The sequence below is a fragment of the Schistocerca nitens genome, chromosome 3 (genome assembly GCF_023898315.1).
Source record: "Schistocerca nitens isolate TAMUIC-IGC-003100 chromosome 3, iqSchNite1.1, whole genome shotgun sequence".
NCBI lineage: Eukaryota > Metazoa > Arthropoda > Insecta > Orthoptera > Acrididae > Schistocerca > Schistocerca nitens.
This window is the reverse complement of record NC_064616.1, coordinates 308,764,490-308,787,148: the sequence shown is the minus strand read 5'-3', so window position 1 is coordinate 308,787,148 and position 22,659 is coordinate 308,764,490.

Genomic DNA, 22,659 nt, shown 5'->3' with positions numbered 1-22,659 from the left:
CTGCACGATGTTGGGGCGTGAGCGGAAGACGGCCTAACGGTGTGCGGGACCGTAGCCCAGCTTCATGGAGACGGTTGCGAATGGTCCTCGCCGATACCCCAGGAGCAACAGTGTCCCTAATTTGCTGGGAAGTGGCGGTGCGGTCCCCTACGGCACTGCGTAGGATCCTACGGTCTTGGCGTGCATCCGTGCGTCGCTGCGGTCCGGTCCCAGGTCGACGGGTACGTGCACCTTCCGCCGACCACTGGCGACAACATCGATGTACTGTGGAGACCTCACGCCCCACGTGTTGAGCAATTCGGCGGTACGTCCACCCGGCCTCCCGCATGCCCACTATACGCCCTCGCTCAAAGTCCGTCAACTGCACATACGGTTCACGTCCACGCTGTCGCGGCATGCTACCAGTGTTAAAGACTGCGATGGAGCTCCGTATGCCACGGCAAACTGGCTGACACTGACGGCGGCGGTGCACAAATGCTGCGCAGCTAGCGCCATTCGACGGCCAACACCGCGGTTCCTGGTGTGTCCGCTGTGCCGTGCGTGTGATCATTGCTTGTACAGCCCTCTCGCAGTGTCCGGAGCAAGTATGGTGGGTCTGACACACCGGCGTCAATGTGTTCTTTTTTCCATTTCCAGGAGTGTAGTAAAATCAAGTTTGGTCAACTACACATGAGGAAGTTTTAAGGAAGAGGCCTGGCCTGTCTTGATAAAGTTCCCTCTCACATTTGTGTGAGCATTATCTATCTATTCACTCACAATTACTTTCGCGTGTAGGTTTTGGTTTTTGTAGATTTATAGTGACTCTACGATACTTCACCACATGCCTTTTGGCTGTGTATGCAGGATAGTCACCGCTTTTTGCATGTTTTCTATTTTGTGTTCTGTTTGGTGAAAATGGGATGCTACAGCTGACTTAGTGCAATTCTTCAGTCGGAAGGATTGCACCCTACAATTTTCTGAAAGATATCTCGGCAAGGTTTCACTATGGAATTTACAGTGGCTTCACGCAAAGTTCCTCCTACGAATGTAGTGATTTTAGAGTGAACTAATAATCTAAAGGTGGGTCTTAGCCGTCTTTAAATAACTTACTTGCTACTTCCGTATCATGAGCGTGACTTACGACGTATTTGAACTTTGATCACAGCTCTTTTACTTTCGTAAGAATTAAATGTTCTCAGTTCAACTTGTACTTGTAATGTCACTGACATCCTATCAGCTGTCCTGGAAACAAATATTCATCGTCACTATATCACCAGCATGTTTTCTATGAAAACATTGTCGATAAGATCGTGTTTGTTTGTACCAAGGTGGTTTAAAATTTCCCTCACTATAGCAACAAACGCTCATTTTAATTTAGTTGAAGGTGTACGTAAGATCGAGACAATCTATTTTTCTAACGTAAAAGCATGAGAACGACCAACAGCGGACAATGAATTTGTCTACAGGAAGACAGAAAACGTAGCGAAATGCAGGCGGAGCTGCAAAGCATTGAACGTAAATAAACGAAAGGTATCGCGCATAAAGAGGCAAAGTGACCTACTGTTCTACTACAAAAGCAGCAATAAATTCCTGGAAACAATGGCAATGGCAAATCACCTGAGAGTAACCGCCCGGAGTGACATAAAGTGCAATAAGTACACAAAACCAGTTGTAGCAAAAGCAGATACCAGACTGATATTCACTGTCTGAATTTTAAGGAAATATAACTAATGTACGAAAGAACTAGCTTACAAAACATTGTTTCGACCGATTCTTGAGTGCTGTTCATTAGTTTGGAGCCCTTACCACGTAGAATTTAAAAAAGACGAAAAAGATCCAAGGAAGAGCGGCGAGTTTCTTCGTGGTTCGTTTAATAAGCACGAGGGTGGTACGGAGGTTATCGCGAAACCCTAATGGCAGACGCTACAAAAAGCGGTGTGCATCACGCAGAAGAATTGCTATTGAATTTCCGAGAGCGTACGTCCAAGAAGAGGGAGTGAATATATTAGTTCCTCAGACATACGTCTAATGAAATGATCAAGACAAGAAAATAAGCGATACTAGTTATCATACGGAGGCTTTCCGACCGTCGTTCCCCCTTTACATAATTTCCGAATGAAACAGAGAACTGGAGAAACGACAATGGTACGGTTAAGTACCCTCCGTCACACACAGTAAGGTTCAAAAATAGCTCTGAGCACTATGGGACTTAAGTTCTGAGGTCATCAGTCCCCTAGAACTTAGAACTACTTAAACCTAACCAACCTAAGGACATAACAAACATCCATGCCCGAAGCAGGATTCGAACCTACGACCGTAGCGGTCGCGCGGTTCCAGACTGTAGCGCCTAGAACCGCTCGGGCTCCGCGGCCGGCCAGCGACGAAGGGAGGGGGGAGGGTACAGTAAGGTGGCTTGCGGAGTATAGATGTATATGTACGCGGATGTCCATAAAAACGGCAACGCCTGGAAGCGCAATTTTACTTGCTGTGAGTGACAGGTAAGGGTACGTAATTCTGTGCTGCTTAAACTCCATGCCGTGGTTTATATGAGTGTTAGCGTCGCAGCTCTCGACAACCCGTGAACTCTAAGATGTGGCTCAGTCACCGGCCTAAACACATTATAAATGTGTACCCAATGGCATCTCATACCATCGCACCATGTATTGGGCCCTTATATAAATGTTGAATTCCATCTGGCAACGTCTATTTTCCTCCGAGCCTCAGCACACGGATACACCCATCGTGAAACTTGACGCAGAACAGGAACTCTGTCTAAAGATTCGAAATGGTGCAATTCCTGTATGTGGTGTTGTCTTTGGATGCACCTCCTTCGGCACGCCTCTCTCTTCTTGCATATTCGCGTGATGGTTGTGGGATCCCGATCAATGCGAACACCAGTATCGACAAACTATAAACCGCATTATCGATTGATCACGATCCTGCCGATATCGAATTTAGACACGTGCTTGTAGACGTTTCTACGTCGAAATATGCGTACATACTCCACAAGCCATCGCGGAGGGTACCTTATACTATAATTAATCATTTCCTTTCCTATTCCACTCTCAAATAGAGCGGTGGAAAAACGACTGCCTGTATGCCTCCGCACGAGCCTAATTTTCTCTTATTTTATTTCTTGGTCCTTACGCGAAATGAACGTTGGCGGCAGTAGAACCGCTTTGCAGTTAGCTTCAAATTCCGTTTCTCTAAATACACTCCTGGAAATTGAAATAAGAACACCGTGAATTCATTGTCCCAGGAAGGGGAAACTTTATTGACACATTCCTGGGGTCAGATACATCACATGATCACACTGACAGAACCACAGGCACATAGACACAGGCAACAGAGCATGCACAATGTCGGCACTAGTACAGTGTATATCCACCTTTCGCAGCAATGCAGGCTGCTATTCTCCCATGGAGACGATCGTAGAGATGCTGGATGTAGTCCTGTGGAACGGCTTGCCATGCCATTTCCACCTGGCGCCTCAGTTGGACCAGCGTTCGTGCTGGACGTGCAGACCGCGTGAGACGACGCTTCATCCAGTCCCAAACATGCTCAATGGGGGACAGATCCGGAGATCTTGCTGGCCAGGGTAGTTGACTTACACCTTCTAGAGCACGTTGGGTGGCACGGGATACATGCGGACGTGCATTGTCCTGTTGGAACAGCAAGTTCCCTTGCCGGTCTAGGAATGGTAGAACGATGGGTTCGATGACGGTTTGGATGTAGCGTGCACTATTCAGTGTCCCCTCGACGATCACCAGTGGTGTACGGCCAGTGTAGGAGATCGCTCCCCACACCATGATGCCGGGTGTTGGCCCTGTGTGCCTCGGTCGTATGCAGTCCTGATTGTGGCGCTCACCTGCACGGCGCCAAACACGCATACGACCATCATTGGCACCAAGGCAGAAGCGACTCTCATCGCTGAAGACGACACGTCTCCATTCGTCCCTCCATTCACGCCTGTCGCGACACCACTGGAGGCGGGCTGCACGATGTCGGGGCGTGAGCGGAAGACGGCCTAACGGTGTGCGGGACCGTAGCCCAGCTTCATGGAGACGGTTGCGAATGGTCCTCGCCGATACCCCAGGAGCAACAGTGTCCCTAATTTGCTGGGAAGTGGCGGTGCGGTCCCCTACGGCACTGCGTAGGATCCTACGGTCTTGGCGTGCATCCGTGCGTCGCTGCGGTCCGGTCCCAGGTCGACGGGCACGTGCACCTTCCGCCGACCACTGGCGACAACATCGATGTACTGTGGAGACCTCACGCCCCACGTGTTGAGCAATTCGGCGGTACGTCCACCCGGCCACCCGCATGCCCACTATACGCCCTCGCTCAAAGTCCGTCAACTGCACATACGGTTCACGTCCACGCTGTCGCGGCATGCTACCAGTGTTAAAGACTGCGATGGAGTATGCCACGGCAAACTGGCTGACACTGACGGCGGCGGTGCACAAATGCTGCGCAGCTAGCGCCATTCGACGGCCAACACCGCGGTTCCTGGTGTGTCCGCTGTGCCGTGCGTGTGATCATTGCTTGTACAGCCCTCTCGCAGTGTCCGGAGCAAGTATGGTGGGTCTGACACACCGGTGTCAATGTGTTCTTTTTTTCCATTTCCAGGAGTGTATTATCAATAGTGTTTCACGAAAATGTCATCTTCTCTCTATGTATTCCCATTTGAGTTCACGAAGCATCTCCATAATACTCGCGTGTTGATCGAAACTAACGGTAACAAATCTAGCTGTTCGCCGCTGAACTACTTCAATGAATCCCTTGAATCCGACTTTCTACGAATCTCAAATACTAAAGTAGTACTCAAGAACAGATCGCAATAGTGTTCTGTACGCGGTCTCCTTGATAGATGAGCTTCACTTTCCCAAAATTCTGCCAATAAGACGAAGTCGACCATTCGCCTTCCCTATCACCACCCTTACGTGTTTCTTTCGTTCCTAAACGCTTTGAAAAGTTTTGGCTGGATATTTAATCGACGTGACTGTGCCAAGCAGCACACTGCCAAAGCTGCATTCGAATATTACGGAATTGTTTTCCCTACTTGTCTACATTATCTTACATTTTTCTATATTTGGAGCAATCTCTCATTCATCACACCAACTGGAAATTCTGTCTAAGTCTTCTTGCATCCTCCTGCAGTCACTCAACGATGACACTTTTCCGCACACCACAGCGTCATCAGCAAAAAGCGGTAAATTGCTGGTCCAGGTCATTTATGAATACAAAGAACAACAATGCCCTTGCGAGGTGCCGGGGCTAGTAGTGTATTTATCACTAAATTCTACTAGAATCCACATGTGTAAATCATGCTCTAAGCCCCCCCTATTCTAACTCCGACTTTTGCTGTTGCACAAGGATAAAAAAAATACGCGAACTGACTCTAATCAACCCTGCTAGTGGAGTAGAAGAGAGTTTGGCACCTGCAGTAATTTAATTTGATACATAAGTTAAATAAACAAAGGTTTCATTAGCATAGTGAGGAATGATAGGGTTGCTCTATTGATTAACAGAATGAAAGTTCTGTTCAAAATAACAATATGATTTATTAAGATTAAACACAGAATAGTAAAAGAAACACAGCAAATTTATAAAACATCAAATTGGCTAAAATTGGAGATTCATACAAACACTATAAAGGTGAAGTTGTCCCTAACTTAGATCGTGAGGTTTAAGACGAAGTGGTATGTGGAGCCAATTCCTTTCCACTCAAATCTCAAGAGAGACACACAGCTAACCCAATGGTAATTGCTGCTACTCGAAACTGAACAAAGTTAGAAAAGGATGAACAGGCGCGCTCTGCTGAGCTCTGATTATCACCTAGGAAAATCCCTATCTGCCGGTGCTGCGGACGTACATTACCAACAGTCTTCTTATCTCCCAGAACACGATCTGGCGTACCGCAGGCGAGGGCTGATTGCTCCGACGTCCTCGACCGAAAGGCGACTGCCGACTACCCAGAGCACCCGTACAGGCCGAACACCGAACATTCCCGCCCCCACGACAGTGGCCGTGGTTACGTTCCAATCAGCAACTCGAAAACCGGCGGAAATTCCACTCCATTGCCGGAGCACTACCATTCCACCAATGGAGATTCTTGGCGCCAATTTCTGTGCTGATTTTGCAGAAAGTGCGGGAATTTTCCCGCCACAACTGCGTGGGTACACAAGTCATTCCCACGCCTCGCTGGTAGCCCGCCAGAAAGTGTTTTCGCAAAGTTTCTCTGAAGTAACGGAACCTCTAGCCCAGCCGCTACTTCACACCCCAGCGGGCGTGTCTCTTGACAATGTCGGCGTCTGAAAAGCATTCACTCGACTGCCTCACACACGTCGGCTTAACTCTCTCCAGTTCACAGAGCCCGCCTGTCACCGGCCCACCCGGGTGACGAGAGACGCTGCGTGGGAAGTACGCGTGTTAAGGAAAAGCAACCCTCCACCGCATGCAACTAGAGAGGAGAATCGTAAGATAGAAATATGAGAGGGGGCTCATGCCACCTCTCATTGCCCCTACGCCATTTTAGATTGTAATTGGTGAGCGGTTGGCTCACTTAGGAGCAAGGTAGTGAGTCAATCGCCCAAGAACAATCTTACAAAGTGACTCCACATGCCGCACTCTATAAAGAAAATCACTGCAACTGAAAAATGCATCTCATAGAGGGAGGATTATTTATGATGTAGCCAACTTCACCTTCTTAATATGGAACACTAACACTCACATCACACATCCATACCCAGGGAGCCCCTTCCAAACACCGATTCACGCAGACATTCACGCTCTAAACATGGCCCGGGCATCTGAGCCAAATATGGAGCAGTTTATTCTTTACAATCAGAGTTGGAGTGCTCCGCAATTAAATGCCCAAGATGTTACAACAATTTTAATCATTAAACTAACCTGACCTCACTCACACATGATAATATTTAAGTTAACAATCTCTTTGTGAGTTCTCAGAATCTAGTTACAACCTCCGATTCATTCTGTCTCCCTGCAGCAAGAATAACCTTTACAAAATGTTCCCTGAACTGATGGTCCATTCACAATGACAGTGGTGGTATCTGCTTCAGTTTATGGGGACTTCAGGCACACTGTTAGCATACACACAACAATAAACACAAAATACAAAAAAAACATGATGTGGAGAACAATACAGTAATCTGTAATAAGAATTACAGTGTAAAACACAAACGCATACCAGGTATAACATACATTACAGAAACAACATAAGAGAAAGAAATTTAAGAAAAACAAAAAAAACAAGGTTCATGGGGCATCTGCACAAAGTTCACGACTGTGCTGAGAATGAGGCACTAAATCACATTGTTAGAAATATCCGTGGCACTTCACTGATTCCACTGTACTGACATCACATAAGGCTAAACGTCGGTTGTAGTTGCTACGTTGTGGCAACAGCAATAGGGAGTTCTGGAGTGTCTGCAGTACGCTGTTGAGATTGTAGTCAGACCCACGCATATGATCACGGCCGTAAGGTAGGAAGACACAGTGATAGGCTCTCCTCACGTCGATTAATTGTCTCTGAGGTCTACTCGTTGGGATACATCACTAGTCTAGGTCTCTTCTCTCGCTGGACAGAACTTTATGTTTCCCAATATTGCAGTTCGACGAGGGATGATGGCACGTGGAGTGACTCCACAAGTGTGTGAGGTCATCCATACAGGATCGAACTAGGAGCGACTATTGTTAAAAACTGCTCTCTAATAGAGAGGAGAAGTAAGACATGAGACCATACATTTGTTAGTGTGGCACGATACTGCTTTGTGTATGCAGATCGGCCAATGCTAGTGAGTTGTAAAAACCCAAACAGGTGAGTATAGAGCGTCCCTTTCTGTCCTGAGGCACATGAGGCGCAGGTTCTGACACGATATGTGATGTTCTTCGTGTACTCACGACAACGTGGTCTGCCGCAGGGAATCCCTCCAAGCGGCTGCCGCGTCCGGAGAGCTAGCAGGCTGTCGCGTGTCAGGGTCAACGGCCAGCCCCACTTTCGCTTGTGGCGGGGCGAGGGTCCCGTGTAATCCCTCAGGTAGGCAGCCGGGTGACTGTCAGCGTGTAGGACGGGACGCTCGCCCTCTAGCAGGTAGCCGACGACCTCTTGTTTTTGCGCTGGCTGGCCTCTGCATTGCCACGTTCCTCGTCATCTGTACAATTCTTACAAAAGTCTTATGCCTAACTTTTTCCCATGACCTTCTATGTTATAATAAATTTACATAATGAAACATTGATGGTCTGTCATTTCAGACACTCTTATTTTACTTTTATAGTTATTAATCTATGGCAATCATTATAACATCTAATCTAGACATGGAAATAATTTATTTTGATATATGTGTAGAGACCGATCTCAGTATGTACATGGTGTGTGATAACTGATGCTTTGTAATGGATGAACAACTAAATGTGCGGGCCCGCACTAATATTACTATTAATTATATAGATCGACAGTAGACATGCTTCAAGAATTAACTACCATATCCCAACGATCTACATTCTACGTCTTTTAATTAAATTATGTTGTTATGCAGGTCTAAGTTTTACTGTGCTATAAAGAACATGCAACTACGCTACTTTCGCTCGCCCGTCGTCCCTCCATCTCGGGTCTGTGGTTTGGTGACCTGAAAAATAGCAACTCAACAGGCGCGCGCCACACTTGTGGTAGAAAACCCCCACAATATTAATCTAGTTATTGTTAAATCCTACAGTTTAACTTATCCTAGTATCGTACTTTCCCTTTTATTTATTTATTTATTTTATTTTATTTTATTTATTTATTTATTTATTTATTTTATTTTATTTATTTATTTATTTATTTATTTATTTATTTATTTTTTTTTTTTTTTTACCTTATACAATACCCTTACATAGTTCCTGTTACGCTGAGGTGTCTTGCTGCTCGCCGCTATTGACGACAGTGATGTGCGCGCCGTACGACATGACCTCCGAGTTTTCATTACGCCTCACTGAAACTCCAGAGACTGGGTTAGCCATGGCTATACACGACAATAAATTTATAGTTGCAACTTCCTTCTCTATGTGAAGCGGTTTTCGCGATCGAAGTACACCTTTCCAGAAGCAATGTAATATGACCAAGCCAGGACTGGTTCCTGTTGAGGATTCAGACACCCAACACACGCCAGCTACACAGTATGTCACGAATATCCAAGTACAATTCCTTGGTGATTCATCTGTGACAAAAACGAGCAGCACGCTAAATCCCCAACCAGCACATTAGCATGGTAGGCTTTTATGCCCTCATTTCTCTCGTCTAGGGCACCATTAGAGTCAAATGCTCACAGGTTCACCCCGACTTGCAAGACAACGATACCGGCGCAGCTCTGCAAAAACTATACTGCCCATATTCACCCTCGAAATCGCGCAATATACCACAATCTTGCAGTGCACTGACGCGTGCCTGCAAGCATTGGTATGAACGACTCACGAACTGGTTGTGGCCGCTATGGAGCGTATCACGACTTCTCAGAACGCTTCTAAGAGCACGTTCTTGTATGCGCCCGTTTGTGCGACATCTCGTCACTCATCATTATCCCTCAACATGGACACCAGATAGGAAGGGACAAAAACATTGCTCATGAAAAGGTAGTGTCTCCTACTCCATCGACATTGGAGATCGCGAACATAAACAAAAAGAGGATAGCAGCAGTAAATTCTTATGCAAGACAACGCAGCGTGTTAATACTTTAGCAATCTTAATCTATTAATGTAACGATTATTGTTCCCCGAAAAAAGGTTCATATCTTTGCCTATTCTACTATGTACATTTCTTACACTACTACTATTCTACGAACTCCTTTATGTGAGAGAAGTGGTGGAGTCCTATGGACTAGCGTCAATCCCTTCTTAGACTCCCCCTCCTCTGACGTGCATTAGGATTTGGAGGTCTAATTTCAATCTCCTGGTTCTCCTGTTGTCCTTGATTTCGCTCCCTCCAATTACGGTCGCTTTGCCGTTCGTCATTCCTCCTGTCCCAGATTGCTTGTCTGGATTGACCCTGTTCCCTGACGTTCTGGTTTCCGTGTCTCTGGTTTCCATAACCTTGAATAGCGTAACCTTGATCTCGGTAACCCTGGTTTCCTAACTGACCAGTGCGATTATGCGATCTGTTGTCGTCTTCCCTTGCTGGCCCGTGGTATTTGTTATTTTGCGCCTTCTTCCTGTCCTTTGCGTCTTGTTTATCGAAGACTACTTCGAGTTCGCGCAGTAGACTCTTGAATGCATCTATGTCAGATCCACACTTCCCGACAAGTGTCTGTTGATACCTAACTGGCAATTTCGAAAAGCAAAATTTAATAATTTCTCCGTTGCTGTATGGACTATCTAAAAACTGATTCTTCTTGAGTAAATCATCAAAAAATTTGGTTGCGCTCTTATGCCCGGACACTTCCAGTTCAGGACAAAATATTATTTCCTCTTTAATCCTGTCTTGCGTTTCCTTTGACCAGTAGGTCCGCAGGAATGCACCAACAAATTCCTGATAAGTCCGACACGTCGCTGCCACGCCCCGCATCTTTTCCGCGGCTTGGCCTTCGATGTGTCCACACATGAATTCTAATTTGGCCTGGGTTGGCCATGACGACGGTAATGAATTAGTAAATTGCATCACCCAGCTCTTCGGATGCATCGACCCTCCATTATCTTTGAACTTCTGGAATTTGAGTATCGACAGGAAGTGATTGTGATCAAAATTCTGTCCGATCCTCGCACTGGTGTTGTCAGACGTTTCCGATACTTGCACGTCTGCGGAGTGTCCTGATCTATCTTGCTGATAACTGTGATGTGCTACGTCTGTATCACAGTGGAAGTGGGATTCTGCATTCACTCTTCTAAGTGGGCTGCAATTATTGGAGCTATTACTCGCTGTTTCTGCGTGTGCATTGTTTGTTCCGCACGCTGTCACTGGGCTAGAGCACGGCGGGCTTTTCCTCGGAGACACAATCCTGTGTGCTCCATCATTGGTATCCGAACGCGCAGTGCTCGTGTGCCCATTTCGCTCTAGTTTTGCTATCCGACTCTCTACTTCTTTCATTCGTTTCGTGATGTTCGTAACCGCAATATTACCTTGAGTCTTTAAGGCCGCTAGGGATTTCGAGTGGACTTGTGTCGCACGTCGCAAGCGCCCTGCGAGTTTAGAAGTTACTCTTGCGATTTTCATTGCCCCTGTTGCTGCAGTTTTGGCTAGGCCTGCTACTTTTTGTGCTACCATTGACATTTGTTTTGCTTCTCCACATTCTTTCTTTATTGTTAATAATTCCCCACGAATTGCCCCTATATGCGAGATTATTGCCTCAGTGTCCCTCTTACGCTGTTCGTCAGCTTCTTCCTTCTCCTTCTTACGCTGTTCGTCAGCTTCTTCTTTCATTGATCGTAGGAAGCTCAGTATTGGGTTTACGTCATCTTCTTGATCCTCTTCAAACATGGGCGATGTAACTCTGGACACCTGGGCGCTAGAGCTCTGACGTGACCGAGCTGGCCTCTGTCTGCACTCGTTCGTTTGACTATAAACTTCTGCTACCGTCTCGACCTGTGTGCCTGTCTCTGTTTCATCCTCTACTTCACTATCATAATCACGGCCGCAACGCTGCTCTGAGATCGCGTCCAAATCACCTTCCTCATCAATGCCCCTGGCGTCCTGTCCTGCTAAAAATGTGCCCATCTCATCTCCGAACCTATTCCCGTCAGTAAACTGCCCCTTATCCATTATACTATCCTCTTTTGTTTTAGCTTCGCCCGATAATAGTCGTGCCTTACTTCTCGTTATCATTCATAAAAACAAATTCATCTAAAATGCACAATAAAATTAATCTACTCCATATATTTTTTTACACATAAACATAAAATTTCAACAACGCTGTTCCAACGCTGTAATCACAAACACAATTTGATGTGGTACAGAAACCGCACACAAATCCGACAAAGTGCGATGCGGTACAGACACCACATCAGCGAAACACAAAAAAAACAATGAACAAAAAATATATACACTGAAAACAAAAACTGTAGTCATGCGCCGCTACTTAAAACTAAACGCGGAACTACCAAAAAAAACTTGGGTATTAATCATTAAAAAAAAATAGAGAGAAAAAAAATTGAATGTTCCTACTAAGAATCCTGTTTGTTTATCAGAGATTCACAGGAAAGATCCTGGCAGGGTCGCCATATTATGCGAGGTGCCGGGGCTAGTAGTGTATTTATCACTAAATTCTACTAGAATCCACATGTGTAAATCATGCTCTAAGCCCCCCCTATTCTAACTCCGACTTTTGCTGTTGCACAAGGATAAAAAAAATACGCGAACTGACTCTAATCAACCCTGCTAGTGGAGTAGAAGAGAGTTTGGCACCTGCAGTAATTTAATTTGATACATAAGTTAAATAAACAAAGGTTTCATTAGCATAGTGAGGAATGATAGGGTTGCTCTATTGATTAACAGAATGAAAGTTCTGTTCAAAATAACAATATGATTTATTAAGATTAAACACAGAATAGTAAAAGAAACACAGCAAATTTATAAAACATCAAATTGGCTAAAATTGGAGATTCATACAAACACTATAAAGGTGAAGTTGTCCCTAACTTAGATCGTGAGGTTTAAGACGAAGTGGTATGTGGAGCCAATTCCTTTCCACTCAAATCTCAAGAGAGACACACAGCTAACCCAATGGTAATTGCTGCTACTCGAAACTGAACAAAGTTAGAAAAGGATGAACAGGCGCGCTCTGCTGAGCTCTGATTATCACCTAGGAAAATCCCTATCTGCCGGTGCTGCGGACGTACATTACCAACAGTCTTCTTATCTCCCAGAACACGATCTGGCGTACCGCAGGCGAGGGCTGATTGCTCCGACGTCCTCGACCGAAAGGCGACTGCCGACTACCCAGAGCACCCGTACAGGCCGAACACCGAACATTCCCGCCCCCACGACAGTGGCCGTGGTTACGTTCCAATCAGCAACTCGAAAACCGGCGGAAATTCCACTCCATTGCCGGAGCACTACCATTCCACCAATGGAGATTCTTGGCGCCAATTTCTGTGCTGATTTTGCAGAAAGTGCGGGAATTTTCCCGCCACAACTGCGTGGGTACACAAGTCATTCCCACGCCTCGCTGGTAGCCCGCCAGAAAGTGTTTTCGCAAAGTTTCTCTGAAGTAACGGAACCTCTAGCCCAGCCGCTACTTCACACCCCAGCGGGCGTGTCTCTTGACAATGTCGGCGTCTGAAAAGCATTCACTCGACTGCCTCACACACGTCGGCTTAACTCTCTCCAGTTCACAGAGCCCGCCTGTCACCGGCCCACCCGGGTGACGAGAGACGCTGCGTGGGAAGTACGCGTGTTAAGGAAAAGCAACCCTCCACCGCATGCAACTAGAGAGGAGAATCGTAAGATAGAAATATGAGAGGGGGCTCATGCCACCTCTCACCCTTATCACACTTCCCTGGGGCACTCCTGACTGTACCCTTATCTCTGATGAACACTCGCCGTCGAGAACAACTTCTTGGGTTCTATTACTTACGAAGTCTTCGAGCCACTCACATATCTGGGAACCTAATCCATAGCCTTGGACCTTCGTTAACAGTCTGCAGTGGGGCATGGTGTCAAATGCTTTGCGAAAATCTAGGAATATGTAATCTGCCTGTTGCTCCTCATCGCGCAATAGGGGTGAGAGTGTAACTCATATGGTACGCGAGTTGGGGTGGCACTCACTGAAACAAAGGTGGTTTTCTTTGCGGCGAGATCTATTTACGAAATTTCAATCACCAATTTTATCTTCCGAATGCGAAAATATTTTGTTGACACCCACCTACGTAAGGAGAAATGATCATCATAATAAAATAAGAGAAATCAGAGCTTGAACGGAAAGATTTAGGTGTTCCTTTTTCCCACGCGCCATTAGAGTGTGGAATAGTAGAGAAGTAGTATGAAAATGATTCGATGAACCCTCTGCCAGGCACTTAAGTGTGAATTGCAAAGTAACCATGTAGATGTAGATGCAGATCCATGGTTCACAGGATATCATATGAGAAAAGGGCAAGCTGAGATTTGCAAGAGCGATGCCTTCTAAATCTGAGCTGATATGTGAACAGAGGCTTCGGCGTCTCAAGGAAATTTACTATACTCTAAATCAAAATATGTCTAAGAATTCTGTAGCAAACCTACGTTACGGATATTGGTCTGTAATTTTGCGGATCCGTTCTTTTAACTTTCTTACATACGGCAGTCACCCGCGCTTTCTTCTAATCTCATGGGACATTGTGCTGGCCTAAACATTCACGATAATTGCAAGCTAAGTAAGGGGCCAATGCCGTAAAGTACTCCTTGTAGAACCAACTTAGGATTCCATCCAGACCTGCTGACATACCTGTTTTCAATTTTTCACTTGCTTCTCTACACCATGGATGCCGCATTACGTCCTCCATACGGGAGTCTGTGCGACGGTCGAAGGACGGTATGTTTCATACGATCCGCCCGCACGAATGATTTCTTAAACGCAAAATTTGAAACTTCAGTTTCCTTTTTGCTGTTTTCTATAGCCACACCAGACAGTTCAACGAGTGATTGAACAGAACGACCCGCTTAGCGAATTTACGTAGGACCAATATCCCCCCCACCTTACACGTGGTATAACACGATTTTTCACGACTAGCCAACATAAAAATCTGATTTCTTAATGAGAAAGTCGTTGTGTAATCTTCCCTGATACAATAATTTTTACCTACTTGGTGCGGTTGAGCTGAAATACTAAACATTCGCATTCACAGGGTGGTCATAAACAGAGTGAAAAGCTTACAGGATAGGTTGTGATGAGGAATAATTAAGAAAGAAATTCGGTACGTTGGGCCATTTCAGAGTTAATTTCTACAGATGTTAGCCAATCAGGACGTTGTACGCATAAATTTAAGCGGCCCGCCGGAGACGGGCTGCCCTAACGTGCTCCTTTGGTTTCCTAAAACCGAACAAGAGAGCAGTATAATAATTGGACATGGGACGGCAGTAAGGACTAAACCCGAGTTAAAGACTGAGCAGTGACGTGCGCTATCGTTCACGCTATGAGAACAACTGACAGTAATTGCATCTGGCGGGCCGCTTGAATTTCCGCACGCAACGGCCTAATTCGCCAACTTCAAAGTTAATTAATTCGGAAACGGCGGATTTTTTCCTTAACAATTATTTCTCACAAGGGAACCTCCCCATCGCACCCCCCTCAGATTTAGTTACAAGTTTGCACAGTGGATAGGCCTTGAAAAACGAAGCACAGATCAATCGAGAAAACAGGAAGAAGCTGTGTGGAACTATGAAAAAATAAGCAAAATATACGAAATGAGTAGTCCATGTGCAAGATAGACAACATCAAGGATAGTGTGAGCTCAGGAGCACCGTGGTCCCGTGGTTAGCGTGAGCAGCTGTGGAATGAGAGGTCCTTGGTTCAAGTCTTCCCTCGGGTGAAAAGTTTACTTTCTTTATTTTCGCAAAGTTATGATATGTCCGTTCGATCATTGACGTCTCTGTTCACTGTAATAAGTTTAGTGTCTGTGTTTTGCGATCGCACCGCAAAACCGTGCGATTAGTCGACGAAAGGACGTGCCTCTCCAATGGGAACCGAAAACATTTGATCGCAAGGTCATAAGTCAACCGATTCCTCCACAGGAAAACACGTCTGATATATTCTATACGACACTGGTGACGGCATGTGCGTCACATGACAGGAATATGTTGTCGACCCACCTAACTTGTACACTTGGCGAATGGGTAAAAAGATTCTTCTACCTTGCCCGATTTAGGTTTCCTTGTGGATGTGATAATCACTCCCAAAAAAGTGATGAAAACATAAGTGTTTGTCACATAAACTGAAAATAAAAAGTCAAAATTTTCATGCGAGGGAAGGCTTGAACCAAGGACCTCTCACTCCACAGTAGCTCACGCTAACCACGGGACCACGGTGCTCCTGAGCTCTTATTATCCTTGATGTTGCCTATCTTACACATGGACTACTCAGTTCGTATATTTTGCTTATTTTTTCATAGTTCCACACAACTTCTTCCTTTTTTCTCGATTGATCTGTGTTCAGTTTTTCAAGGCCTATCCACTGTGCCAACTTATAACTAAATCTGAGGGGGGTGCGATGGGGAGGTTCCCTTGTCAGCACAATTTACCCAGCAACACCCTTACAGGCTTTTGACTACGTGTGTAAGCGTGTAACACACTCCATGCCAGTTAAATGTCTCCTGTACGCCGCCTGCATGCTGTTGTAATTGTTGTGCCCAGAAATGTAGCTAGCGGCTCAGTGCTCGTCTTTAAACACAAACAAATGCAACCGAGTAAGACGTTAAACCAGGTTTCGACATGCACCTAAAGTGACGCCACAGCAAATCACATAACGTCTGACAGTGGCGCCGTTTGTAGCTGTTTCGACACATTTCTGTCAAAATTCTCGTGGCACAGTTTCCAATATGACATAGTCTGCGATTATTCGGAGAGATACATGTATTTTCATTCAGAATCGATCCAAGCATCCAATAAGAAGGAAAGAAAGCATAAATGTTGGATTTGTAAGTGTATTTAGCCAAGAATTACAGCCCCCCTTTTTTCCCCAGCAGTTGTTCTATTCCTTGCCCCCTGGAATGGCCGCTCCCCTTTGCCTTTACCCCCTCATATATTTTACGTATCTGATATTCCTAAGTTACTGTTTGATTACATAGACACATCAAGTTATTATGTGGCGTCATGGGCCCTAAAATTTGGTTCAGTGTAAGATAAAATCTTAAGTTTTAATGTCTGTCCTTACTTATGGAGTGTAATTTAAAAGGGTTTTTATAGTTACAGGTATCCTGTTCGGTTTGTTTCTGGTTAAGTGTTTTATGAGTATGATGTATTTCGAAAGATAATGATTTTTTTCAATATCGTGCTGTTTTGGTTTCTTTCCACACTATATTATGGTTCATAATGAATGATGACACGTGTCGCTCTAGCACATGACTTTTGTTTGTGCACGCCGTATGTGGCGCAGCTGTTGTCTGTTGTTCAAATGGCTCTAAGCACTATGGGGCTTAACATCTGAGGTCATCAGCCCCCTAGACTTAGAACTACTTAAACCTAACTAACCTAAGGACATCACACACATCCATGCCCGAGGCAGGATTCGAACCTGCGACCGTAGCAGTCCCGCGGTTCCGGACTGCAGCGCCTAGAACCGCACGGTCTCGCGGCCGGCGTTTCATCCTTCATGATTGGAAGTTGTAGTAAAGACGTTCCATACATCCTGATAGGGCGCCCCCTACCTAATGTTTCCTTGTCGCAGCGGAGGAAGCTGTTAGTTATATGTTCATTCCGTTACTGTTGATGGTTAAACTTGACTTTGTTACATGTATAATCTTAACATGTTGTATATCCTGTTTCTGAAAATCCTGTTTTGTCTGTCTGATACTTGTATTCTGGTAGGATACATTTTACCTTCTTCGTCGTACTCAATAATTTTGCAACAGTTTATTGGATCAATTTTAATTTTAACTCTCCATCTCGCAGGACGATTTGAAAATGGGCTCAGGTAGCACGAGACTAGCGATCGGTTAAATTAAAAGTGAATCTTGCAAACTACGGCTGTTTCTGTATTGAATTTATAAAGGAAGTCGCACTCGTAAACCAAGATCCATTTGTAAACCACTTTTGAATAACAAAAACAAATTTCCAGTGCTTTTTCAGCATATGGCACGCTATAAAAAAATCCGGTACTCAGATTAGGGACGCATTACACGGTTCGGTGAAACTACAGCTGACGCTTCCATATTTGACGCTTGGCAGTTAACTGTAATCTCTCCAGTATGTACCCGAAAATTATAATTTCTAAGCTCGTGAGTGAAGTGTTGGATGCTATTTACGATGGCAAAAAGACTCAATTGCAAGCTAATATTCGAGTGAGGTCACCGAAGTTCAGGGAAAACCCAGCTTTAAATGCAGTAAATGTACGTACGAGCTTGAGGCTGACAGCAGTGAGCGCGGTGTTACTGCAGTTGGGTCCCCGGAAGGGAGCCGGTCGACCCCTTCTGGGCGTGGCTGGACCATTCGTTCCGGGCCTCTGCAGTCTGCCTGCCTGCAACGGTTGTCCGCTGTAACCAGCTGTCTCAGAGTCCGCCGCCGCCGCCGCCGCCTCAGGTACTCAAAGATCAGCGTTGGCGTAGTGTTTTTTTCGTAAATTTTTTTTAAAGATTATTAAAATGTATGTATGTTTGTAGTAGGCCTATATATATGCATGTATGTATGTATGTATGATCCATATCTCCTCCTACACCACTGGACCGATTACAACCAAACTTCATACACACATCACTTACTGTCTGGAAAAAGCCACTGTGAGAGTAAGAACCAGCCACCTGTCAAAGGAGGCAGGGGTGGGGATGGGGCTGAGAGACAAGAATACCCGTATTTCAGAACGAGAGCACTGAATCGTGCAACAAACTTCGCACATAATTTCGAACCTATACGGCACTTTTACTCGCTGACGACCCCATAAAATGACGAAAGGCAAAAAGTTTATCGCTTAGTACATTTTCGCTGTTCGTGTGGTAAAACTGCCGTTTGAATTTATTATTTTTTACTGCTATCAGCACTTGTGACACATTTCACAGACTGTTTGCCGACCGGTGTGACCGAGCGGTTCTAGGCGCTTCAGTCTGGAACCGTGCGACCGCTACGGTTGCAGGTTCGAATCCTGCCTCGGGCATGGACGTGTGTGATGTCCTTAGGCTAGTTAGGTTTACTCAGTTCTAAGTTCTAGGCGACTGATGACCTCAGAAGTTAAGTCGCATAGTGCTCAGAGCCACAGACTGTTTTCGCATAGACCACTGAATGAACTAGAAAAATTCCATCATATTTCATGAGATATGACTTCATAAACGCAGAATGCATGAAAAACTACCGATCATGCAACACGTTTCAATTTATTACTTCTTTGCTACTAACTCTATCCCCAACATTTCTCGCAGACAGATACACATCTGCCGCTGAATGTGCCTACTAAAATATGTCAAATGCAGAGATGAGAGAGAAAACTGCAGCATCATACAAGACATTTCAATTAACACTGAAGCGCCAAAGGAACCGGTACAGGCATGCGTATTCAAATACAGAGATATGTAAACAGGCAGAATACGGCGCAGCGGTCGGTAACACCTATATCAGATAAGAGTCTGGCCCAGTTTTTAGATCTGTTACTCCTGATACGATCGCAGGTTATCAAGATTTAAGTGAGTTTTAACGTGGTGTTATAGTCGGCGCACGAGCGATGGGACACAGCATCTTCGAGGTAACGATGAGGTTGGGATTTTCCCATACCACCATTTCACGAGTGTTCCGTGAATATTAGGACTCCCGTAAAACATCAAATCTCCGACATCGCTGCGGCCGGAAAAATATCCTGCAAGAACAGGACCGACGACGACTGAAGAGAATCGTTCAAGGTGACAGAAGTGCAACCATTCCGCAAATTGCTGCAGATTTCAATGCTGGGCCATCAACAAGTGTCAGCATGCGAACCATTCAACGAAACAACATCGATATGGGCTTTCGGAGCCGAAGGCCCACTCGTGTACCCGTGATGACTGCACGACAGAAAGTTTTACGCCTCGCCTGGGACCGTCAACACCGACATTGGACTGTTGATGACTGGAAACATGTTGCCTGCTCGGACGAGTGTTGTATCAAATTGGATCGAGCTGATGGGCGTGTGCGGGTACGGTGACAACCTCATCAATCCATGGACCTTGCATGTCAGCGGGGGACTGTTTAAGCTATTGGAGGCTCTGTAACGGTGTGGGGTGTGTGCAGTTGGAGTGACATGGGATCCGTGATGTGTCTAGATACGACTTTGACACATGACACGTACGTCAACATCCTGTCTGATCATCTGCATCCATCCATCCATGTCCATTGGGCATTCCGACGGACTTGGGAAGTTCCAGCAGGATAATGTGACACCCCAAACGTCCAGAATTGATACAGAGTAGCTCCAGGAACACTCTTCTGTATTTCAGCACTTCCGCTGGCCACCAAACTCCACAGACAAGAACATTATTGAGCATATCACGAATGCCTTGCAACGTGCTGGTCAGAGACCATCTCCATCCTCTCATACTCCTACGTATTTATGGACAGCCCAACAGGATTCATGGTGTCAGTTCTCTCCTGCACCACTTCAGACATTAATCAAATCCATACCATTCACTCGTGCTCGTGGGAGGGGGCGGCTTACATGATATTAGGCAGGTGTACCAGTTTCTTTGGCCCTTCAGTGTATTACTCCTGTGGTTCTAACTCTATTCGCAACACATTTCGCAGACAGTAGGCGCAAATAACACAGGATGTACCTGCACAGTTATATCATTATACAGCACACAGTTAAGGAGATATGACGTCATAAACACTGAGCTGCATGCAAATGAAACTCCAGGGCGAAATCCGCTAGACATACAAGTGAAATGTGTGTAAAAAATACGCGTGAAATTTGTTAAATATGTGCGAAATATATTTAACATGTGCGTAAGCGAGGAAAGTCACGGGTAAAAAGCTCGCCCTAAACTCTGGAACGACTTAGAATTGGTACTAATATTATTTATAAACTGGAAAGAACTACTGTAGGGGTGAGAACCACGAGACTCCTATTGGGATGAATATGACAACGTGGAGAGAGAAGGGAGCACGAGGAGATGGACAAACAGCGAGTGGAGAAGGGGAGACACGCACAGATAGGAGGACGTGGAGATAGAGATAGGAGGAGGAAGAGACAGGCAGAAAGATTCGGGGAGGAATAAATGAACAGAGTGGGGAGGAAGAAATTGACAGAGAAGGGGACGAGGAGGATATGGACGCAAAAAGGAAAGGGAAGGAGAGCAATGGGGAGAGGTGGAGGAAGAGATGGACAGAGAAAGGGGAGGAGGAGATTGACAAAAAGAGGGGAAGGAGGAGATGAACGGAGAGGGGGGGCAGGAGGAAATGGATAGAGAGTGGGGGAGGGGGATTGAGGAAGTGCACAGAGAGGGCAGTGGTGGAGACTGACAGAGAGAGGTGGAAGGAGGAGATTAGAATAAGTACATACCAGGGCAACGAAGGTACTCAGCTAGTACCGAAAAAATAAAAACATCTCAATCTCCTCCAATGCTGCAGTCCACCTCTGGGACAAGCTACCCTGAAATTTGTACACAAACCAGTAACCTGTTGGATTTTAGAGAAAGCTGAGGGACTACCTTTTCCCTCAAACTTAATAAATATGGCCATTTTCTTCTCTCAAACAGCCAAACAAATGCTTGCTTTGGCTGCAGGGTCAGTGCGGTAGGTTGCTAACTGAAGGGGACCGGGTTCGATTCCCGGCTGAATCGGAGATTTTTTCCGTTCTGGGACTGGTTGTTGTGTTGTCCTTACCTTCGTATCGTTATACCTGACACGAAAATCTCCTGCACGACGTCACATGGCAAGTCTATGTAACTTCGTATCAGGATAAACTTGACCCTAATGAATTTTCTGAATTGTAACGCACTGTCGTATAGTCTTTCCACTTTTCAGAAGGCTACATGGGCACGTCCCGAAAGCCAGTATTATTTTTAAAATGTGCTCGCTTCTTTTCCCTGTTATCCTTCTTTCTCTTTTCGCGAGTCGCATCACTTTTTCCCCTTTCTTCATTATCAACCCCCTGACTGTTGTTGACGAGTTTACTCGTCGTGCTGCCTGCCGCTCCTTGGGTGCTAATGACGAGTTCAGTCGCGGCAGCTTTTCCCCTGAACGCTTTTGACGCTGATTACGAGTGTAGACGCACTGCTACCTGAGTGCTAATGACGAGATAACTCGCACAGCGGACTTTCCGCCCCATGTCTCAGTAGCTTTTCACAGTTCTGGCCGTTAGCTTTTTTTCTGATTCTTTGTCTGTTGGGAGCCTAGGCTTCGCACTACACTTCACTGCTTATCGGAATTTATATCACTGTTCTTCGCGTCCTGTATTTTACAAAGAAAATGTCAAGACGAAGTGGGTGCACTGAGAAAGAAATCATGGAGATTCTTACCAGGAGCGACAGTGAGGATGAACGACTAGGTTTTGACAAAAGTAATAGATCTTCCACAGAAGAAAAGTTGTAGTCATAAACCGTCCACTTCAGCACGGGTGTCAATGCAGTCTCATGTTTCAACAAGAGATGTTAGTTGGTCTGACTCTGAAGAATCAGAAAGTGATAGGGAAACGTCTACAAAGAAATCGCGTGTTAGCGATAAATTTGACTGGAAAGGAAATGATTTTCAGCCAGTTAATCACGCATTTGATGATACGCTATCGGGACATGTGTGTCAAATAGGAGATGAGCCAAGTATTCTGTCAATTTACATGTTGTTATTCACAGAAGAACTGATGATATATATAGCTGACGAAACGAATCGGTTTTATTTATTCGCCAAGGAGAATACTCCAAAATCAGTGTATTCTCGAATATCGAAGTGGAAAGATACTGGATATGAAGTAATGTATTGTTTCACAGCTGTCTGTCTTCCGATGCATCGCGTGAAAAAACTGGAAATTAGCGAATACTGGACCAGAGATGGTCTTCTAAGTGACTAAATACTTCCATTTTTAGTGAACTTATGTCAAGACACCGCTTTTTGTT